Source organism: Myotis yumanensis, unplaced genomic scaffold (genome assembly GCF_028538775.1).
Source record: "Myotis yumanensis isolate MYYU_CA2020_CCGP unplaced genomic scaffold, mMyoYum1.0.hap1 SCAF_9, whole genome shotgun sequence".
Taxonomy (NCBI): Eukaryota; Metazoa; Chordata; class Mammalia; order Chiroptera; family Vespertilionidae; genus Myotis; species Myotis yumanensis.
In genome coordinates, this window is record NW_027223760.1 from 53,701,845 (window position 1) to 53,718,440 (window position 16,596).

The following is a 16,596-nucleotide window of genomic DNA, read 5'->3' on the forward strand; positions in this document are numbered from 1 at the left end:
GCTTTTGCATTTATCTTTTCTTAGATAAATAATAACCACAATCATATTTATAAAAGATATTTAAAATGGAAGCTCACTCACTACAACAGATAGCAAAGAAAAAGTTTAAATCCTGCCTTCCAAAAATGTATCATTATTTCAAATATTATTGACTATTTAAAGTAAATTTTATATTTAAACAAATCAGCCACACTAGTTTTATTTAAACACGGCATCTGCAGTATATTCCAATAACAAATATTCAAAACTAAGACATTAAATAAACCCTTGACTTTCTAATCTTTACATCATAGTATATCATCTTTACAAAATTTTAGGGTAACAATATCTTTGTTGAATAATTTGATAATGTAATTGATAAAGCAATGACTGATTCAAAAGCAGAGTTGGGAGCAAAACTGTGGTCATCAGAATCTCAGTACAGAGCTCTTTTATTTTTTATTTTTATTTTTTTAATATATTTTATTGATTTTTTACAGAGAGGAAGGGAGAGAGATAGAGAGTTAGAAACATCGATGAGAGAGAAACATCGACCAGCTGCCTCCTGCACATCTCCTACTGGGGATGTGCCCGCAACCCAGGCACATGCCTTTGACCGGAATCGAACCCGGGACCCCTCAGTCCACAGGCCGACGCTCTATCCACTGAGCCAAACCAGTTTCGGCAGTACAGAGCTCTTTTAAAAAATATGTATTTCTATTGATTTCAGAGAGGAAGGGAGAGTTAGAAACATCAGTGATGAGAGAGAATCACTGATTGGCTGCCTCCTGCACACCCCCTAACGGGGATCAAGCCTGCAACCTGGGCATGCATCTTGACCAGAATCAAACCCAGGAACCTTCAGTCCGCAGGCCAACACTCTATCCACTGAGCCAAACCAGCTAGGGCCAGCACTCTTTATTGAGACTAAGAGGTAAGTGAAATCTCAAAAGAGCTACCTTCAATTTACTTAGCTATCATTTATATCTAAATTTCCTTAGTTTAAAAACACCACGTAAAGAAACTCATTTAAACGTTATAATTTACATGCCTATCAAGAACAATTTAATTTTAGAAACTGAGATAATCATGAACACTTGAATTTGTCCTGCATTTTTCCACCTAATCTAACCACTATATTGGGATAAAGAGAAAAAGTTGACAATCTATAGATATCAGATAAATTTAATCAGTGCTTAATAGTATGGAGTTTATATTATTCTAATTAAATTACCAAGTAAGAATAAAATGACAAAAAGCTATGTATTTGTTGCTGGTTTTCTTTACTACCTAAAATTCTTTTTTGTACCATGTGTCCTAGAAAGGTTGCAAATATTGCTGTCTGGACAGATATGACCAAGTACCCAGAGGCTAACTTTTAAAACATTAACAGTCTTCAATAATTCACTGCTCCAACCACCAGTCTGCCATTGTTATATCTTTTAACGAATCAACTATGATGTTAGTCATGTTGACTCTTTTAGACCCAGCTTAAATATTTTATATAATTTTTGCATGATGGTAGTGTTTTTCTTTTAAGGCATGATAAAGAAGTCTGCAGAAAAAAAAAAAAAAACACAGAGGGAAAATACCATAAAACTAGGTAATATGGTAATAAAGAAACTGGATGTTGGCAGCATTGAAATAATGTTTTTAGAATTATAGAAAAATTTAGTTTTTAGGTTTATATGTTTGATTATTGAAAAATAAACTATTTAAAATGATAAAACTTGAACTAATTAAGAATCACAATATTATTTTCTCTTTTTTACTAAGTTATCTTTAAAACCTACCCCATGAAATCATAGTAATTATTACAAATATCTAATGAGTAAGCAGTTAGTATTATGAGATGTATTGACTTTGATGTTTTGAAATGAAATAATAATAAATGGAATAAAGTGAAAATATAGTAGCCACAGGAAAAAAAAAAATCATTCAATTTTCAAGTTAGGGTTTTGGACATCTCCATTTTGAACAAAAGGGGAGGGGGAAGAAATTTACCAAAAAGCTTTCAGTGATTTCTATTGATCTGGTAATACTGGAGTTCACCATACTTTATTCTGTCACTTAATTTCACTTTAGACATTTTGTTCTTCAATGCACATATCCTTGGGGTGAATGGCACCAGCAATGGCTTCTTTTGTTCAAGGAAGAAATCCTTGGGAATGGGTCCCCAATGGCAACTTAGGCAGCTGTTTCCATTCTACAATATTTTCTCATAGACGATGAAATGAGTTAAAGGGAACCAGAGTGACAAATAGAGTTCCCTACAGACCCCTAAGTACTTACACAGAAGTTTTAATGACCACATAGCAAACATAAAGTACACAATTGCTTCAACAAGCGGGCCCTAGTGGGTAATGTACCTTTAGATGTAAACTGATAGTATGATATAGGAATGAGTGTTCTGACTTATACTTTGCACTCTTTTTCTCTCATTTCTTTGACTTGGATTTTCGATAGGAGGAAAGTTTAAAAGAATGAGTCAAAATGATGACATTAATACATTTTCAGTGTATTTACATAAAATAAATAATGAAAGAGATAGTACCAACATAGCAAGTTAATTATGGTTTCCAAAGTTCACAGTAGGTGGTTTGAAATCTGATAAGTAAAAAAACAACAGTCATATTCAAACAATATGAAAGTTCAAAAGAACAGATATACTTCTCAGCAGGGTCTAACAGGAAATTACCTTGAAAATGAAAATCTTTTCATTAAGAAATCTATTTTCTGGCCTCTGGATGGATGTCAGATAAAAATGGGGTGGACTGTTCAATATAGATAAGTTATATTAGCAAATTGGCTTTTGAGGGTTATTCTGAAAAGATTCACCCTACATTCAATATAAAATTTGATTTGTTACTCAGGAAGGAACCTGCTCTTTGATTGGAAGAGAGACTATTTCAGCCCTTTTCTTACTCTGCATCTACCCATCCCTGGTCTCTCTAGAGCTCATCCCATGGATGATGATGGTAAATAAAATTAATAATTGACTTTAATTGAATTGTTTAATAAATGTATTAAAAATAACTTCTAGCTCTTAATGATTACTATTAGCAAGTACTGGGTGGGACAAAAGTACATTTACAGTTGTGAGTACACATAACAGTCTATTCTTATATTAATTATTAATTATTGTATTATCTTCCACACAAACAACTGTAAATATAATTTTGCCCACTTTGTGTGTGTGTGTGTGTGTGTGTGTGTGTAAATAGAATGTAAGGGGGAGAATACACAGCAGTAAATATAAGAATTTTTTTACTATAGCCAGTAACATAGCAACTCATAAAATTAAGTAAAAAACAAAGGTTAAAATATTTGAGATCTATAATATCTTTCTCTTTAGAAGATTTAAATTTGTTTCTGCCCATGATCTAGAGGACCAGACATTGCAAATAATCTTAACCCAATCATGAAATAAGAAGCCTGTACAGCCAAGCCAGCGTGGCTCAGTGGTTGAGCGTCAACCTATGAACCAGGAAGTCATGGTTCAATTCCCGGTCAGGACACATGCCCAGGTTGCGGGCTTGATCCCCAATGGGGGGCATGCAGGAGGCAGCCGATCAATGATTCTCTCTCATCAATGATGTTTCTCTGTCTCCCTCTTCCTTTTCCTCTGAAATCAATACAAACTTTTTTGTTTAAAGAAGAAAAAAATTGACTTTGGTAGTGGGCACAGAATGCAATATACAGATGATGTGTTGTAGAATTGTACACTTGCAACCAATATAATCTTATTGACCAATGTCACCCAATAAATTTAATAAGAAGGAAAGCAGAGAGGGAGGGAGGGAAGAAAGAAAAAGAAAAGAAGTGTGGGGCATAAAACAATGTGAATGTACTCAATACGACTTCACTGTACATTTTTTAAAAATTGGCTGCAAAATATTGCAACCCAACTTCTAGCTCTGCCCAATCCTAGTTTCTGCAGTTCCTCAGAGATGTTATTGCTGAGTGCACTCCTTAATAAATTCTCCGCCTGAAAATCTTGTCAAATAATTTGTTTCTCCTGGGACTATGACTGAAGAAAATAGGATACCCATACTAAGTGGTGTAGACTACCTGTTACCAGCTAGCATGATGAGCAAATTTACCATTGTTCATGTGCTCTTTTCCAAAGAAAGAAAATTTTTCTGCAACCTAAGCAAGACTAGGGACTCTTTCAAGTTGCATCCTTCTCTACTTCAATTTTCTATCTCAATTCCACAGTTAAAGAAATACCATTACCAAACACAGGCATGCCATAGTCATCTAAAAAGCAAATAAAATTAATTCTCTCTGCCAATACTTATCAAACCACATTAACCTTACAAAAGTACGGTGTATCACAAAATAAAGTAGCTATGGCCATCCCCTTGCTTCAATTATTGCTCTACAACAGGAAAATACTACCAAGTACCTTTCTCATCTAGAATACAAGGTATATAAAAGGAAGAGATAGAGACCAACTATGTACATTTTTATACTCCTAATGAGCAACACAGTGGCTGGAATACCAAAAGTAGTCAATAAAAGCTTGTTGAATACATAAATTTTTAAAAACCTAGAGAGCACATTTGGGAACACATCATTATAAATATCTCTAAAAATACTATAAAATTGACGTTCAGTTCTAGAAAGAACTCAAGCATAGAACTTTAAACTTTATAATACAGAGTTAACCTTGAGAAATTCAAAGAATTAAAAACATTCATGGAATTGAAATTTTTAAATTTAAAGGTACTAAATTTTAAAAGTAGACTAATCTATAATAATAAAAGCATAATATGCTAATTAGACTGGACGGCCGAACAGCAGAATGACCATCTGGACAACCTTTCAGATGAAACTGCGGCTGCGAGGACCGAGGCAGCCAGGGCTGTGAGGGCCAAGCCCCTTGCAGGAATTTCGTGCATCAGGCCTCTAGTATATTAATAATCAAGTAATAAATGCAACCCATGTTATCTAAAAATTCAATAAAAGTAGGGTAACAGATTATCTAAAAAGAAGCAGATGTCTTAACTCAGTAAACAAATGAGAAAATGTGGCTGAAAGATTAGAATATACTTAAAGAAAAAAGAAATCATAGAATGAGCTAAATCACACTAAATATGATTTTTAAAAGAAATAAAACATGAAGGCCACTTGTCCAGCTTTCTCCACCTGAGATTCAAAATGAATCAAAATATCTGACAGAGCCCTAACTGGTTTGGCTCAGTGGATAGAGCGTCGGCCTGCGGACTCAAGGGTCCCAGGTTCGATTCTGGTCAAGGGGCATGTACCTTGGTTGTGGGCACATCCCCAGTAGGGAGTGTGCAGGAGGCAGCTGATCGATGTTTCTCTCTCATCGATGTTTCTAACTCTCTATCCCTTTCCCTTCCTCTCTGTAAAAAATCAATAAAATATATTAAAAAAATATATCTGACAGAAAATTTTTTTACTAATACTGGTGAGAAATCCAGAAAAATTGAAATTTTAATGAAGCTATCATTTAAAAGCACTTCATAATTGAAAAGTACATTTTTCCTAATAAATTAGTTCATAAATAAAAGATAATTTCTATACAGCAGTCTGCTAAATTTTATATGGAAGTGATAGTAAGAAAGCCTTTATAGTCCAGCAGTTCTCAACCTGTGGGTTGCGACCATAAGAAAACACATATAGCATATCAGATATTTACATTACGATTCATAACAGTATCAAAATTACAGTTATGAAGTAGCAACGAAAATAATTTTATGGTTGGGGGTCACCACAACATGAGGAACTGTATTAAAGCGTCGCAGCATTAGGAAGGTTGAGAACCACTGCATACAGTATGTCCTTTTTCCTTATTTGAATAGAAAACTATACCAATGTTTCATTTAGAGTGAAAAAAAATCTACAAATATTTAATCCAAAACTGCCTTGAATAATAATCAGATGAAGTAATGTACTTCCTTAGGGGTGCTTAAATACATGTAAATTTTAAGTCTTATTAACAACAGAAATAAAATAACATGTAAGATTTAAAACTAGTAATCACTAAAACTGAAATATGCCAAAGCAATTAATGGTCATTCACAGACATCTTTATCACATAATTCACTTGTCAGAAAAATTATTCAGATAGGTAACATGATTTTTAATTAGGCAAGTACTAACTATAAAATAAACTGTGGCCATTAAAGAGCTACATCATGGTATTATTTTTAATTTTTAAATTATATAACAATGACTTTACACCAAGAATCAAGTAATCCACTAATTTCGCTCAAGAACAAATGATTTTCTTTTTTTAATTGAAGGATAATTGGCTTATAATATCCTATTTGTTTCAGGTGAATATCATAGAGATTCAATTTTTATATATATTATAAAATCATCACCATCACAAGTCTAGTTACCATCTGTCAACATACAAAGTTATCACAACTGACTAATTTCCTATGCTGTACATTACAACCCCATATGTATTTATTTTACCACTAGAAGTTTGTACTCTTTTAACAATTCATTTAAAATCTGTAGTCAATTCTTAAAACTACTTGAGGTATCTGTGAATGAAAATAGCAAAACCAAAGTAGTCAAGAGACCTGAAACAATGTGGGTGTCAGAGGCTAAGGGAGCCCTAGCTGATTTGGCTCAGTGGATAGAGCATCAGCCTGTGGACTAAAGAGTCCTGTGCTTAATTCCAGTCAAGGGCACATGACTGGGTTTTGGGCTTGATCCCCAGTAGAGGGTGTGTAAGAGGCAGCCGATCAATGATTCTTTCTCAACATTGAGGTTTCTCTCTCTCTCCCCCACTCCCTTCCTCTCTAAAATCAATATTTATTTTTAAAGAGGCTAAGGGAAAAACAAGTCCCTAACAATGATTTCCATATGTCATTGAAAAACTATAATAATAAAAACATAATATGCTAATTAGACTGAACAGCCAAACAACCTTCCAGACATCATTCCAGATGTCCTTCCAGACAAAGCCACCATGGCGGGGGCCTAGGCAGAGGTGGTTAGGGGCAATCAGGCAGGCAGGTGAGCAGTTAGGGGCACTCAGGCAGGGAGGCAGAGTGGTTAAGGGCGATCAGGCAGGCAGGCAGAGTGGTTAGGGAAGATCAGGCAGATAGGCAGAATGGTTAGGGGTGATCAGGCAGGCAGGCAGGTGAGCAGTTAGGAGCCAGTGGTCCTGGATTGCAAGAGGGTGCAGGTCAGGCTGAGGGACACACACCTCCATGCATGAATTTCATGTACCGGGCCTCTAGTTTAATATAAAATAATTGGGGCTAAATAAGGCTCGTGTTTCAATAATTTCATAGTTAGATTCTAATCTTTTTCCAAATGTGGGATGCCATTTAAGTTCATCAAAGCACTTTGGCCTAGGGCTTTATAAACTAACTGTAATGAAAGACTGATGTTTTTCCCTATCCATTAAAAATACAAATATAAGCTTGGTTTTACATGGAAATTCAGTAATTTAAAAAATGCTCATATGAAACCAAAATTAGTGACTATAACATTATTATATACTACTAGTGGCCCAGTGCACGAAATTCGTGCACGGGAGGAGGGTGTCCCTCAGCCCAGCCTGCACCCTCTCCAATCTCAGACCCTTTGGGGGATGTCGACTGCTGGTTTAGGCCTGATCCCAGGATGTCCGACTGCCGGGATCGGGCCTAACCTGCTGGCCTGATTGACGCCTAACTACTCCCCTGCCAGCCTAATCATCCCCAACTGCCCTTCCCTGCTGGCCCGATCACCCCCAAGGCTTTTATTAGTATAGATATGACCCTTCACAGAAAATTTCACTAACCCTGCTTTACAATAAGGGATTAACGATTGAATCATTGGGGCCAGGCACCAAGATTTCCTTTCTTTGAATAGTGGAGGGAATAATTATCTTGTCTTTAAATTGCCCTGAACATCAAATGAGATAATGACTTAGAAAAGCATAAAAGCATCATATAAAGACAACTGTCTTATCATATACTGAAAAGACAATAAAGTGGTAAAATGAAAAACACTATTTTTATTCTCCCCCTTCCTTCCTTTACAGCCTTTATTTAAACTTTGAAATTTAGAAAAATTTCACTCCTATTTTCATTTCTTTACATTCAATATTATTTTGTATTAGTTTCAGGTTTATTAGTTACAGAATAGTGGTTAGACAACCATATACTTTACAATGTGTTCCCTGATATTTCCAGTACCCACCTGGCTTCATACCATCATTACAACACTGTTGACTCTAGTCCCTATTTAAGTGACAATAGGTTTACAGGTTCCTTCCAACCTTTCTTTTGTGTTGCCCGCCCTTCCTTTTCTTTCTCAGGTCTTCCCTCATTTTCTTTATATAGGATTTCAATTGGCCCTCAAAGCTCAGTGAAGGCACTGGGACACGCTTAACACATTTTACGGAGCAGGAAACTGAGGCCAATTCCAGTTGGCTATGGAACTGGACTCCTGCGCAGGGAGCCCTCATGGCTGGCTCTCCGCCTTTCCTAAGGGACAGCCAGGGCAAACAGAACAAACCTCCCCATCAGGCTTCCAAGCCTCATTCTCAAGCACCTGTTCATCATGGATGCTCCACATTCTTTCCTCTCCCCTGCCCCACCCCCATTCTTTACTGCCCCCGCTTCTGGGGAGCAGGTGGTAGGCTTGCACTCACTGTCCAGGTGTGCACCCCCATGGGGTGGGCGAGAACTGGGGGCAGGGCGGGCGCAGGCTTGTTTTTGGGCCAAGGCGGGAGCAGGAGTCCTGGCCTCTCAAGTGTGCAGGCCGCGGGGAGGCCCGGTCAGCACCGGGAGCTTCACCAAACCGCTGCAGTGGGGTACCCAGCATGGGGCGCTCCTCCACTGAGGTGGTGCCACCCCTCCACCCCGCCTCAGGGCTGCGAGTCTGCCCCTCAGCCTGGGCGTCCTTCCACGCCTGCAGTCATCCCTGCAGTCATCGCCTCTTGTTTCCTGCCTATTGGGGCCAATACAGAACCTCACTCTCTGCAGGCGAGTCAGATCCCCACCCACCAGCACCCTGCCCAGGCCTGAGCCCCCTCCAGTGCACCCCACCTTGGCGCTGCTCTGCGCCCCTTGGGCCGCCCGCCTGCTGGCCAGCCGCTTCCCCCAAGCCATGGCGCTTGCCCAGGATCGCCCATCAGGCGGAGGCCTGTGCGCGTGCCTGCAGACCCCATGGCCGCGGCTCCTGGCAGGGGCTTTGCCAAAGGTTCCTCTACCTTCACTCTCTCCTCAGACTCCCAGGAGCTTGGCTCCCGTGGCCCAGCCCTTCTGTGGCTCCCTGCAGCCCCGCTCTACTCAGCTCTCCTGCCGCCCACCTGTCAGGAAGCTGTCTGGAGCCTTGCTGTGGGCAGTGTGGTTCTGGGGCAGGGGCTGGGTTGTGGGGAGCAGCTCCAGGAAAGTTTAGTAAACCCCAGGTCCCCAGCCCCTCCTTGAGCGGAGCCCAGGGCAGGCTGGAGGCCTGGGTCCAAACACTGCAGCTGCGGAGGCCCCGCCCACCCAGGGCCACACACAGGGGTCCCGGCTGGGGGCGTGGTTTAGGCGGTTTGTTCACACCACCAAGCCCCCCACTGCCCAGGGTGCACACAGGGCAGCTGGGGGCGTGGTTTAGGCGGCTTGTTCGCACCCTCCCACCGCCCAGGCCGCACACAGGGGTCCCAGCTGGGGGCGTGGTTTAGGCGGCTTGTTCGCACCACCAAGACCCCCCCCCTCCGCCACTCAGGGCCGCACACTGGGGTCCTGGCTGGCGTTGGGGCTTAGGCGCCAGGAGGGTGGGATGACAGCTCCAGCTGGCCCTCCCTGCCTGTAGTATGCAAATTAGCCGCCATCTTGGCTGACAGTTAATTTGCATATACTCACTGATTAACCAATGAAAAGGGTAGCGGTTGTACGCTAATTACCATGTTTCTCTTTTATTAGTGTAGATTAGAATATTAGACATGCTAAGGCTAGAATGAGTTAACATCAGAATTTCTTTTTGAAACATGTTTTCTAATGAGAGGACTAGCAAGGGAATAGGCCCACATTTGGGGCAAACAGTAGAATGCAGGTTTGACAGTGGCAGCGGCCACCCAAGCCCCTGATGGACATTGACATTTGATTATGCCACTTTTACCCATTCAATATGTGGCTTCTGTCTTTCCCCTTACAGCACTCCCGACAGCCACTTCTAATTGACTGATGCTGACAAAAGACCAATCTGCCATAAAGAGGAACAAATAACTATGATAAGAATAAAAAGACCTATTGACTCTTATTTTCTGTCTATCTTTCAAATTAAACATATACCCTCATTTGTTTGGCTCAGTAGACAGAGCATCTGCCCTCGGACTCAAGGGTTCCAGATTTGATTCTGCTCAAGGGCACAAACCTGGGTTGCAGGCTCAATTCCTAGACCCGGCCCAGGTGTGCGGGAAGCATCCAATTTACTAGTATCTGTCTCTCTCACATCAATGTTTCTCTCTCTCTCTCTCTGTCTCTCCCCCTCCCTTCCACTCTCTTTAAAAATCAATGGAAAAATGTCCTTCAGTGAGGGTTAAAAAATAAACAAACAAAAACATCTATATAGATGACAACATATAACAAACTTGCTTAAGTGAAAAGGTACAATGGAATAGCCAAGTTAATATGTAAGCATATGGCTCCAGTCCAAGTAAGTCATATTCCAGTATCCTCTAATAAAGTTGAAATGTGATCTGGACATATAAAGATCAACATTAGAATAAAGTAAGGGAAGGTTAAACATAGTATGGGCCTGGAAGCCCTATTTTTGTAAACTGAAAACAGCTAAGTTTTCCCTATATGTCACAAAGGGGAAAAAAGGTATAGAAAGAGAAAAATAAAAGAACCTAAGGAAGATTTTGAGTAAACCACTGGGTTGGGGAAAAAATTGAAACAGGGATATTCTTGGGATGAAAAGCCAAAATATAGTTTATGGTCAGGTTATGAGAGTCATGTCTTCCTTGTTGCCAAGGTCTTTTCAGGCATAACCCCTACAATGAACCAACTGTACCCACTCTTCTTTTGAAAATATCTTCTCACCGGCATAATGAACTTTTATGCAACTTTTTTTCTATTAAAATATGCCCAAAATGAACACAACTTGATAATTATTTGATAAGACTTTCTCTTAAATTTACTCAGATATTTTCTCAAATACATGTTTTAAGAACTTAACTAAGACATTCTAAATAGAGAATATGTACACTGTATACTATATATAATACTAGGGGCCCAGTGCATGAATTTTTGCACCTTGTGGGCTGCAAGGCTACCGTGGGCACAGGGGAGGGTCTCAGCCCATCCTCCACACCCCGCTTGGCCCCTCCTGCTGCGGCCCCTGGGTCCCCTCTCTGCCAGCAGCCCTGCTCCTGCTGCCGCCCTGATGGCGCCGGCCCTGCTCTCACCTGATGACAGTGCAGAGTGATTGGAATCAGTGCCGGGTGCTGGCAGTGGGTGCCCAGCAGCGGGTACGAGTGGGGCCGTCGCCAGCAGTGGGTGTAAGAGGCAGCTGCCGGCCCTGATTGCCCCTCAGGAGCAGGGGAGGTGGAGAAGCCCTCGGGTGATCAGGGCTGGCAACCTCCGCTCGCACCTGCTGAAGGCGCTGGCAGCGGGTGCGAGTGGGGCCCGCACCGGAAGCAGGTGAGAGCACCAGGTGGGACCATGGCACGCGGGAGCAAAGCATTTTCAGTAATCACCAGAGGCTTGCCCCGATGGCAGCGACTGGTGCCCTGCCTTTGTCTGGAGCCTCTACTCACCTGATCCACCATTTTGCCATGACTGACACCCGCCATGTTCCACGCACAACCCCTGGTGGTCAGCACAGGTCATAGTGACCAGTTGTTTGGTTGTTCTGCCATTCGTTCTATTTGCATATTAGGGTTTTATATAGAGAGATATGTAATAATGTAATAATTACTATATGTAATAATGCTATATATAATATATATTATAATATATAACACTATATATTACATATACTGTATGCTATATGTAATATAATTATATACTATATATACAACATACTATGTATATTCATATGTGTGTGCGCAAACATACACATCCCCCACATTCACAAATGTAGAGACTCAAAATTGTTAAGCTGTAAATTCTCCCAAATGAATCAATCTGTAGATTCATCACAATACCATCCAAAAATAGTTGTGTGTATTTTTTTAAGAAATTGATAGGTGGGAGATCTGGGAGATGGCAGCACAGTTAAACGTCTGTACTTGCTGCCTCCCACTACCACATCAAATTTACAACTAAAATACAGAACCACCATCATCAAGAACTGCTGGAAAGCTGGATGAGTGGAAGTCCTACAACTAAAGAAGTAAAGAAGAAAGCACACTGAGACTGGTAGGAAGTGCAGAGATGCTGAATGGGCTGGGCCGGCACCTAAGTGTGCCACTTTTTTTTATCAGGAGGGAGATAGTCTCTGCAGAGGCCACCCAGAGGATCAAGGGGTCCCAGCCCTACACTAGACCCCCAGCCCAGCATCCCAGAGCTGGGAAAAGAAGTCCCTACAGGCAGTAAGAACTATGGGCTGTAAAAACAATGTGCATTGGGGCTCAGTGACACAGAGGCTACTAGAGACCCAGCTTTCCTCTAAAAAGTTCGGCACCACAAATTTAACTTATAAGGTCCTGTTTCCTCTGAGCTCCAGCACCAGGACGAGGTTCTGGGGAACACAGACACATATGAGGAGGAAATGGATTGTCTGGCATCTGGACAGGAACTCGGGGATGGCTTTCTCCCATATGGAAGTCTCACAGGGATCATTTTTCCTGTGCTGGGACCTCCCTGGTCTGTTGCAGGGCTGACTGGCAGCCATTTCTGTTTGCTCTGCCCTGGTGATTCCCTAAAGCCCCTTCCCCCTCATTCAATTTACAACCCTACCCAAGCAGAGGCTTTTGCATATGAATGGCCTGACCTGGCTCAGGCTACAATCTCTCAAACAAGCTTCAACTGGGTCAGGGAGCCCTAAACCTATCAATAAAAGGCACCAGCACCAGCCTGCCTTGCTTCATAGCTGGACCTCATCTGGGTGCTTCCAAACATGATACAATGAAGAGGAATCTGCAAATCGCTCTGTAGCTCCTGCTAGGTGGCCCTAGGCAGTGGCTGACTTTGAAACTCCCTTGAAACCCAAGAGCCAGTGTACATAGTGGTCAGTGTCAGACCATATCAGATGACAACTCTACACATCCATAAGTGGCACATTCAAGGGACAGACTCAGTAAGCACCAAAGCCCCACTGAAGCAAATCCTGCTCCATAGGGGTGTCTCCTGCACAGCAGCTCTCCCACTGTAGTCGCAGCTGGTCCTTAGAGCCAAGTGGTCTGGAGGTCAATTCCTCCCAGTGACACCAACAGCAATCAAGTCTCAACTACAACAAGACTGTGCACACAGCCCACAAAAGGGTGCATCTAGAGTGCCCAGTTCAGGTGATTGGGGAGGCTGAGCTACTAGGCCCTATAGAACAACTACTACACAAGGCCATTCTAACAACTCAAGAAGATATAGCAGCTCAACCAAATACATAGAAACAAACACAGGGAAGCAGCCAAAATGTAGACAAAGAAACACGTCACAAATGAAAGAAATGGAAGAAAGCAAACTACTGGATATGGAGTTCAAAACCATGGTTATAAGGTTACTCAAGAATCCTCCAAAAAAAATGAAAAAGGACCAGTCAGAAATTAACAATACACTGGCTGAAATAAAGAATAATATACAGGGATTCAACAAAAAAATTCTGAGAATCAAATCAATGATTAAAAATATGAGGAAGCAAAAAATACCCAACCAGAAGAGCAAAAAGCAAAAAGAATCCAAAAATATGATGATAGTGTAAGGTGCCTCCGGGACAACTTCAAGTGTACCAACATTCGCATTATGGGTGTGTCAGAAGAAAAGAGAGAGAGCAAGATATTGAAAACCTATTTGAAGAAATAATGACAGAAAACTTCCTCTACCTGGTGAAAGAAATAGACTTATAAGTCCAGGAAGCACAGAGAGTCCCAAACAAGAAGAACCCAAAGAGGACCACACCAAGACACATCATAATTAAAATGCCAAGGACTAAAGACAAAGAGAGAATCATAAAAGCAGCAAGATAAAAGCATTAGTTACTTACAAGGGAATGCCCATATGACTGTCAACTGATTTCTCAATAGAAATTATGCAGGCGAGAAGGGAGTGGCAAGAAATATTCAAAGTAATGAATAACAAGGACCTACAACCAAGATTACTCTACCCAGCAAAGCTATCATTTAGAATTGAAGGTCAGATAAAGAGCTTCCCAGACAAGAAAAAGCTACAGGAATTCATCACCACCAAACCAATATTATATGAAATGTCAAAGGGTATTCTTTAATAAGAGGAAGAAGAAGAAAAAGAAAAAGAAAAAAATATGAATGACAAAAGGGCAACAAATATATAGCTATTAACAATTGAATCTAAAAATCAAAATAAATGAATAAGAAATCTAATAAACAGAATAAACTGGTGAATAAAATAGAATCAGAGGCATGAAGACTGACAATTTTCAGAGGGAACGGTGTGAGGCATATACTAGTAAGAACAAACATCTTACTAGTATATGCATATATGTATTACCTATGGCATACGGTCTTTTTTTTTTTTTAGTTTTATTCATTTCAAACGGGCCGTAGTTTGCCCATGGCTGACCTATGAACACAGAAAATAAGGTGGCGAAGGCCTCGAGTGGGGCAAGTACAGGATGGAGGGGTGGCTATGGGGGGATAAAAGGAGAACATCTGTAATAATCCTATTTAATAAAGTGCTAATATGCTAATTAGACCAGATGGCAGAACGACCTTCTGAAACAACCTTCCGGAATGACCTTCTGGACCTCGAGGCAGCTGGGGCTGCAAGGGCTGAGCCCCTTGCATGAGTTTCATGCATCGGGCCTCTAGTCTCAACAATAAAGATTTTTTTAAAAAAAGAAATTGACAGGTGGGTTCTAAAATATATATGGGAATACAAAGGATTTAGAAGAGATAAGCCAATTCTTTTTTTTAAAAAAAAGATAGAGGTCTTATACGACCTGATTGCAAAAATTACTGTATATTTTCAGTAATCTTCATTGTTTGGTATTGGCAAAAGGCTAAGGAGTTCAGTGGCATCAAATACATAATCCCAAAATGGACCCACATATGCATGGCATCTGATTTTCAAAAGAGGTTCCAAAGCTATTCAGTGGGGAAAATGATAGCCTTTTCAACAAGTGTGGCTGGAACAACTGGTTATTCTATAAGGAAAAAAATAAATATTGACCTTTAACTTCACCACATACAAAAATTAGCTCAGTAAATTACAGAGCTAAGTTTAAAAGTTAACATTATATAAATTCTCCAGGAAAGCAGAAATACCTTTACCACCCTGGGGTAGGCAACAATTTCTAAGATAGATAATAAGAAGTACAAAGTAAAAACACAAAGACGATAAATTGGAAATCAATTTAAAACATTGCTCATTGAAAAACACTATTAAGAAAATAAAAAAGACAAATCCCACATAACAGAAAATAATCACAATGCATTTTCTGCCAAAGAACATGTAGCCAGAATAATGAATTCTTAGAATTCAATAATAAAAATTAAGCCCTAATTAAAAATAGGCTATTTGATTCAACCTTTCACTAATGACAAATATGCACATGAAGTTTTGCAGAGAAATGCAAATTAAATTCCAAATGAGATTTCAATCACTACATACTCATTAGAATAGCTAAAATTAAAAAGACTCAAAAATTCCTTAAAATTACATCAGCTGGGCAGCAATGTAACAAAACAAACTTCTTTGGTAATTCAATACCCACAAATTCTGATGCAATTTTTTGGTGGCTTAAATTACTGCACTGGTTGTTTTCCACATCCTACTAGAAGTTTAGAAAATAATGCAAAATGACAGACACAAAGCTAAGGAAAAAATAAACAAGTCTGTATAAGCCATAAAAAGTAAGGTTTTATCTAAATTAAGCTTTTTTTTTGTCTTTATTACACAGGAATAGTTCAAAGTATTATCAATTCAGCTCCTTGTACATAACTCATTTTTACTCCTTTGATATTACTTAGAGGTCAGAAGATTTTTTTTCTACTAAACAAGCAGTATCTCCCTCACATCTCTTCATTCCATTATGATGTCATTTTTGTAACTCCTTTTAATGATAACATATTTTTGGTTTGAGATTTTTCTTAGGGTATTTCATACTTTTAAGTTCCTCAGAGAGCAGTTATGACAAATAGATGCATATAGAAGTATTAGGTAAACCACCAAACATCACTGCATTGCTATCACATAATTATTAGTTGTGCTACCTACTTGCTGGGCTCTAAATGAATCTGCAAAAGACCTCTGATAATTTTCTGGACCTGCTTAAAATACAAGAATTAATCCTTCCATTAGATGTTACAAACACAACTTTTTATACTATGTGGGAAAAGCTATCTTCTCACTTTTTATGTTAATATAATGAAATCCAGTCCCTAATGTTTCTTTAACTTTTCTCTTAAATGTCCATCCAATATTTCCTCACTTGAAGAGTCACCCAAAAATAAAATGTAAATAATTCTTATTAGCAAACAATGAGAAAAAATTTAATTGATGCTTACAA